Below are 8,663 nucleotides of genomic sequence, written 5' to 3' on the forward strand. Positions count from 1 at the left end.
GTTCCACTGATTACTCCTCTGAAACTGCACAGACCCAGATCTGCCAGCACATTTTGTGATAACTGATCTGGGTCTGGGCATCTTGCAGTTGGATTTGACTTATAAGTGAGTACATATGGTATTAATACAGTGTAGTAAATTTTTGAAAGGTAAGATGGTACCAGATGCTGCATTGAGCACCAATTATGTCAGACTGATGATCATTGTACCATATTTTTTCTGTTTTGTTGTGTGCTCTTCCCAATGAAAGTAAGCATTCAGAGAATATCTGACCAAGATTTGCATTCATTTTGTAGCAGCACAGCGTGACAAAGAAATGCCAAATGTTGAGGCATGGATTGAACAAGAATATGAAAATTGGAACACAAACACAAAGGAAGCACATTATCAGCTTCTTGGCAAATGGAAAGGCCAGCGTGGAGGAATAGACAAAAAGTTCTGCGAAAACATCAAGAAGGCACTTGAACAGTCTGGAGAAAATATGGTTCTTGCAAAGTTAGAACATATGTTTAAGGAATGTTTTTCTTCTTCATAATGATTAATCTTTGGAAAAGACATTGGACTGAAAAAGGCTTTGAAAACAATATACCCTAATGTATACTTTCTAGCCCCCCCTTGCAGGTTCAAGGATGTTCAGTATGCCACAGACATATTATAAGAGGCAAATAATTATGTCAAGAGCTATGGTGGTTAGTGTGCAGGCTTTGTGACCAAAAGTATGTAGGTACAAATCTTAGTTTGATCGCCCCAAGTGCATCCATGTCCAAGACACTTAATTCTGTTTGCCTTGGCACTAAATAACCTTGTTCTGTTGTCGTGCTTAAAACACCAACCCAAAATAATCAATTTAAAGAATATAGAAAATCAGCAGATTTTGTGTTATAATATACCAATCAGCCTTTTCAGTTTGTTCGGATACAAAGTTAATGACACAAAAAGTACAATAAAATATTTCAATTGTTGTGACATCATTTACTTTTATGGGTCTCAGTTTTCACGATTTTGTCATAAAAAACATTTTAATAGGTATTTAAATGCGTGGTTTGCCTCTCAAAGTTTACATATTTATTGGTATTTAATTTCATGGATTAACAAATCCACAAATACCCAAAATAAAGAATACAAAAGAACAAAACTATACAAACAAACAAAATTGGTAACTCAAGTGGTTAAAACAATACTATCACCTGTATAACACAAATCAAACACTTGTCAAGATCAGTCATGTACACTTAGCATCAAATGGGGCTGATGCAGCCAACAGTGCAGAGCTAATCAGTTTTTGAAGTACACCTGTATGATCTCTTCCATAAAACATTGCCTATAAAGTTGCACCATCGTCGTTCTGATAACTATGATATTAACAAGTGACTAAAGAGTCTGTGTGTGTGTGATTTGGAATTTTAACATAACTTTAACAATTTTTCAGTCATTTTGCTACGATGTCTGCAGTGTAACAGTTTATAGTGATGCCTCCCACTGGGTCATCATGCCGCAGCCATATAGCATCATGTCCCATGCAGTCACATTATCCTGACACCAGGCCGACCAGTTCTAACACTAACCTCTTAATGCTGAGTGCCAAGCGAGGCAGCTGTTAGTACCTTTTTGTAAGTCTTTGGTATGACTCGGTCGGTGTTTGGACCCACAACTTCCCGCATCTGAGGCAGACACTCTAACCACTAGGCCACCGGAGAGGTCTAAAGAGTCGAAATTTCAACAGAGATCCCTGTTGGTTTGAATAATGTCATCATTTCACTTGTGAGCTAAATGTGAGACCATCAGACCCTTGCTAAAATGCAGTTAGAAAGCAGTGTTCATTGTTTGAAAGGTCAGAGCCCATCAAAGTACAAAGATACTAACTAAATTTAAATACAATGGAATCACTCTTTTTGTTTGAGTCGGCATTAAGTATGAAACAAGCTCAACCACCAGACTTTAAAATAAATAAAGATGATAAAAATAATTAAATCACATTTACCCAATTGGTATACTAAACAGGAAAAAGGAAGACAGTGGACATGAAGGTCAGTTAAACCTCATTTAATCAAGCTGATTCAGGCTGAATGGACAAAATCCAGTTTACATGAAAATGTGTGAAAGATTGGACCTAATTATCTGTGGATTTGGGAAAGCTTAATTAATTAGGCTTGTATAATAGAAAAGTTTAAGGATTATGTACCTGAATAAAGATGTAAAATGTTTAGAAAAGTCACCTGGGTTCTTGTTAAACCTAATGATCTGTTACCCTGGTACCCAATTGAAGGGAAATTATTTAAAATGGGAACCTGAACTGCTCTGTTGTAAGTTCATATATGTAAATTCCCTGTTGTAAGTTCATATATGTAAATTCCCTGAGAGGTATAATCATAATTATTACTAACATGAGTGGGAAAAATTCACAGTTTGAGCTTAAATTGAGTAATCTATATGTTATATGCCATAATTAAAGAAAACATTATTGAAAACGTACAATTATTTTTGCTACTTACCTGGATCTCCAGTTAGTTTTAAAAAAACTTGTCACAAATCTGCTAAATCCATATGGATTAGTATAAGAAAACATACACAAAACAAAATGATGAATTATTTATAAACAACATTCACTTTAACTAGTCTACAGGGGCCCCGAGTGGCCGAGTGGTCTAAAGTGCTCTCCGTTACAGATCACTGCCATCTCACCTCTGTCTGCGTGGGTTCGAGTCTAGGATTCGGCCAATGTGGGTAAGTGAGAAAGCTTGCCAGTAGCTTCTCGTGGATCGATGGTTCTTACCGGGGTTTTCCCGGGTTCTTCCTCTACCATTAATACTGGCTGCTATACATAGCCTATGATGTGCTGAAAAATGGCGTTAAACCCAACAACAACAACAACAAATAGTCTACATCATGTTTCACTTTCACTGAAAGGTCATAAAGTCAAGTCTACAAATTCTGAAAGCTGCATTACATCACTGTCGAATTCCTCATTCAAAATTTGCAATATGCTATTGATCTGTCCTTTTTCTGATGCAACAGGAAATCCCTCTCCTCTAACATTTTTTAGTCATATAATATCTGCATGTTACATCGATAAAGCCCGTTTCAATTAATATTTTGGTACAATCTTTTTTTTCTCAACATAGACTGGTCTGCTGCCTAAGTGTATATCAAATTATAATGAATATTTGGCTCATGGTTTCAAATTTAAGCAAGCCATCTGTTTGTTTGGAAACATGTTTAGTTATAAATAAATAAAAAGGAATCTTTTCAATGTACATAGCCAAATGGTTGCACACGTCGACAAATTAAGATCAGTAGACAGAGATCTAAGATGGATCAATGTCATATGATACTAGCTTCAAACTGTACTCATTATTCTGTGTCTCACTCACTCTAGACATGGCAAGATATAATCTTTGATCTGAACTTGGAAACTTTTTTTTTTCTTCATTTATTTTGTTTTTCCTTACATGGATGTTACCTATAGCTGTGTACCCTATAGCTAATTTTATAACCCAGGTAATTATGAACGGGCAGGTACCCGAGTATCCAGGTACCCATTGACACCTTTATACCTGAAAAACATTTATATGTATCAGCAGACTTGACTGACTGACAGTGTTGATTCAGTTATTTTATTTGAATATCAGTGATGAGTGAGTTTCAGTATGTCACTGCAATTTGTGTATGTCCATGTTAATTCATTTCATGGGTAACAACGCAAAGAAAATGAGAACATGACTATGAGTAAGTGGGACACCTGTGTAAGCTTAATTAGCTAATAATTTAAGCAGTGGTTGTAATAATTTTACAAAGAATCCACAATGATTTTTTGTACCAGCTGTGACGTTTTTTTTTAAAGTTTAAAAGCATAAATGGTAATTTATTCCCCATAGCCCATTTCATGCAGACTTTGGTGAACTTCGTAATTTGCTCAGAAATTTGATCACGTGGCGGGTGGTCAGCTGACCATAATAGGCACTCAATAGGTGGTGGGCAAAATATGGCGGACGCTTCAGCATCAGCATCAACTTCTGTAACTACTTCAGCATCAGTTATCAAGTTGAAAAATGCATATTCAACAGCGATGCTGCCGCAGATATTGACGAAATTTAATATTGGAACCATCCTGTCTTATTTTCTGAAAACCAGGGCGGATTTCAAACCCATACAAGAGAGTAGCTTTGAGCTGTTTGCATCTGGACATGTACAGTACATGTAAGTAAGGAAACGGTATCGAAATAAACAAATTTGCAGGCAAAGAGCAAGTTGTTCAAACTATTTCTGTGCATCTGAAACATCTCTATAATAAAATGCGTTTCATATGAGTTTATCAGATTTGTTTTTGAAAGTCTGTGGATAATTTACATATAAATTTCAATCATTTAATTAATTTTATTTCTGAAATATTTCTAAACAACAATGGATGCCATTTTGTTATGTACATGTGCCCACCAGCATTTGATTGGCTGGAGTATAAAGTAACTCTGGAGGTTATTCGGATAATTACGGAGCAACTCTGTTAAATTCGGTATGAAATGGGCTATTTTGTTTACTTTTGTCTCATTTAGTCCAATTTTTCAGATGGAAAGTGATCTAAACTTGTGGCCTGTGATAAGCACTTACTGTGATAAGCCATTTCTGTAATATTATGTCATTTTATTGTTATTGTTCTTAATTGATATACTTCACATTTTGAAATATTTGCACTTGGTTATTAAAACACACTGCAAGTACTTTAGTCTCAATGATAATATAGAGTTGCCACATGTTTTGAATATTAATTTATTCCTTTAGTGATACACAGTTTTCTGTTTTGTATCTATCAATATAACATCCCCCTCTCCATAACGTAAGCATTCAGCTTTCAGCTCACCTGACCACAAGGCCGAATGCCCTTATTGGTACCGTCCTTCATCTGCCGTACAGTCACAGTTAGTCTTTATATCTTCTTCTCAAAACCTGCTTAACATTATTAAATATATAATTAAAACAAAATCCTGGCATGAAGCTCTTTTAAATTTATGCAGTTGATGCTGATCTACCATCAGATATAGCTCTCATATTAAAATAGAAACATTATTTAATTATTAAATTATTTTCCAAAAGCTGCTCAGTAGAATTTTACCAAACTTGACTTAAAACATCCTGGCATAAAGACATTTAATTTTTTTGCATAAAATGTTGATTTGCCCATCCAATACAGATACCATTACGAAAATAGAAAACCTTGATATGACTTTTTGCACATAAGTGCTGAATGGAAAACTTGAATGCACTTGATAGAAGCATCCTGTTGATGCCATTTTGCATTTAAATCAAGGGAAATAACTGTTGATGATAATCACATAATTGGTGTCATGCAAAGTTCTCATCCTTGCAGAAAAACAATAAAGGTTTTAAAAAATTGTTTGGATTATAAGATACATTCATGTCCATGAAACTAGTTGTATTAATAAGGAAAATTGTATACATGAGTGATTGAACAATATGTAATTTAATCTGAAAAAAACCCAATATAAAACAAATAGAAGTAATGCTGTAATTACTGGTTTATAAACTTTGGATATGATGAGTTTAGAAAAAATGGATTCTTGTGAATGAATTTGCCGTCCTTTGACTTTACTCTCATGGTCCAACAGAAAGCACCTTAAAATGGTATTGACATATTAAAGTGCCTAAAATAATTGTTGTTTTTATGTTAGATTACATAATTTTATGACATATCTTTTATTCAGTGTCAGAAGTCAAACATTATTTTGAAATTTATATTTTGTATATTCAGCTTTTAATAAATGATAAACATTGTTAATGAAACAATTGCAGATTTGAATTACTAAGAACAAAGGAAACTATAGTCCACTGCCTGAATCACTGAGCCACCATGGCTACCCTGGGTGTAAATTTTATGTTTTTTAAGCTCAGGAATCCAGTCTGAGTTCACAAATCAGGAATCCAGTCTGAGTTCACAAATCAGCTCTGACATCTTATAGTGCAAATTAAAATACACTTTAATCATGGGGTTATGAACAGGTAGGCTCTCAAGGGGTAGAGAGAGATCCATGACCCAATGTTTGATGCATAAAGGACAGCATTTTCATGCCAAGAAAGTGCATGTTATATTTTCTGCAACAAATAAATAATTTTTTCTAACTGAAAATATACATAAATATTATATTCAGTGTGAAAATCCAAGCCCTGGCAACCAATCCAACACAAACAATATTAGTCTGTGCCATACATCACTATACATGTACATTAATGAATGAAAACTATATGAACTCCCATGATGCATCTATTTGTTTTCAGATCACAAAATGCAAGCATATTATACAGTGCAACTTCTAATGTGAAGCAAAAGAATTTGCCATTTATTAAATCACACACGTATGTATCTATATATATATATATATACATCCCTCATTACAGCAGCTACCATTATAGTTTGGCTCCTGTCAGAGGAACTATTTCTTGCTAGAAAACAAAGCAACCCTCTAAATTTAAGATCAGTTTCAGTTAATCAATTTTAAGAATTGAGAAAGGTTGTCAATGTACCAATTTGGAACATACATACACCATATTAAATTTTATGTCTACTATATCAATATGTAAATGTAACTTATTATCAATGTTATGTGTGTGTGTAAATATTGTATGTAAATATGCATATAATATAGGGCCACAAGAAGGATTTGTTCCATATAGCCAGTTGGGTCACTCTTTTTAAATAAGTCATTATTAGTATTAGTATTATTATTGATGATAGTAATACATGATGCATGACTCAGATAATGTTTTCAGACATGCATACGGCAACTGGCTTTTAAAATAAATCACTGGTTCTGAATCATAAAGCACTTGCTCAACACGGTCATGATTTTTTGTATTATTGTTGAGACTGTCATACTTTGAATAAAACTTTTAAAATGCTTTAAATCGGCTGATTTTATGTGTCATAGTGTACTTGTCTACTGAAATTTTAACAATTAGCAATGTATTCTTCTGTTATACTGTAAACCAGTGCTTGGTAGTTTGGGGGCGGGTAACACTGCAAAAATCTCTACTTTAATATCAGTAATATAAAACCTGTTGCAATTGCGTAGCTTGGACTTTTCCAGGTGATGAGAATTCGACTTCCATTATGGTTGGTTTCTGTAGATGCAAGGTTAAACTTTTGTTCAGAGTCTTCATCTGGCATAATGGTTAATGGATGGGTGGACATAATGAAAGTGGATACTGGCTTCAGTTGCAGGATCTCCCATATTTATTTATCTTCCCCATTTTCTTCCGTCAATTGAATCTTATGCGATTAAAGGAAGAGCTAAATTCAATTTCTTAGAAGGATGCCATAGATAGGTTGTTCAGTCCATTTAAAGTCACTAAGCATCCCGATCCACCAGTTTAGATGATTGGTAGATCCACAATGACCAGTGAGATGCCTGTCTACTGTTGGTCCATAGTGACCAGGCTGGTTATTTTACCCAACCTAGAGAAATCTGAGCTGACTCCAGAACCAGATTTCAATTACATGGGGATGAATGTCTTCACAAACATGATTAGACTGTGTCCCACAGGACAGAGTTGTCAGGATCCTGAACTAGTTGAGGCACTTAGACCAGTGGCCAAGTGGTCGGCTAGTCCTTCTCTCTCTCTTTCATGTCAAATTCATCCTGTTTCTCTTAGCTAGAGCTTGAATGACTGATTTAGAGTTTGTGTTCTGAGAAGAATCTGTCCTCAGCATCAACACTTGGGGGAAAACAAGGCAATGTTCTTAGCGATTTAGAGAAAAATGAAATAAGAGTTCGCTGCATAATGGTCTTCTCATTTGACACATTGGTGATAGCGTACCTCAGGAGACTTGGCTCTGCATGGAAGTTTAAAGCTTCATTTGCAGGGAAAAGATTACCCTCAAGGACCGGAAATATTCTCCACAGAATGGTCTACACCAATCCATAGCTGATTTCCTGTCCCAACATCGGGGTACACCATTAGTAGCCCTATTTAAAGGCTGAGTGACGAGCTACCTTTTGTCGTTTCCCCAATCCCCTGCCAGAGAACTTGGGCAGTGGATGCTTTCAGCTGATGCGCTTTCCCACAACAACCTACAAATTCTCCATCTTTTTGCCTGGCGCATCTCAAACAATAATCTCCCCACCAGGACCAGTTTTCAAACAAGTTCATTATTCAGTCCAGGAGATGGTCTAATGTTCATGGTGTTAAATGGAGAATCCTTGGGGATTGGTGAAGTAGGGAAAGTGGCAATTCTAGCTGTCTGTCTATGAGCACAGTGTGCAGATTTTCTTTTCTTCTGTTTTGAAAAAGAAATAATGCTAGTAGATTATAGACTGCTATTCCCATATTAATTTCACATAAATTATCATCACCTGGAAGCAGAACACTTTGGAATATTTTCCACATTTTAAAGTCAGTAAACATTTATTTTATGTTAAATTCTTGTAGACCTCTATAAAACATTGGTTTGTGATCAAAATGCGGGTGATGGATTGTATATGTGGTGTGTTTGGATTGTAATCAAAAGGTGGATTTGGGATTTTAATTTTAAAAAATGGGTGCTATATTGTATATGTGATGTATTGAATTGTAATCAAAAAGTAGGTGCTGGATTGTAGTCAAAATCAGGTGCTAAGTGTATATGTGCATGTGTGTGTTGTGTAATAGCTAAA

This window comes from Sinohyriopsis cumingii, chromosome 15 (assembly GCF_028554795.1).
Source record: "Sinohyriopsis cumingii isolate HCF-2022 chromosome 15, ASM2855479v2, whole genome shotgun sequence".
Taxonomy (NCBI): Eukaryota; Metazoa; Mollusca; class Bivalvia; order Unionida; family Unionidae; genus Sinohyriopsis; species Sinohyriopsis cumingii.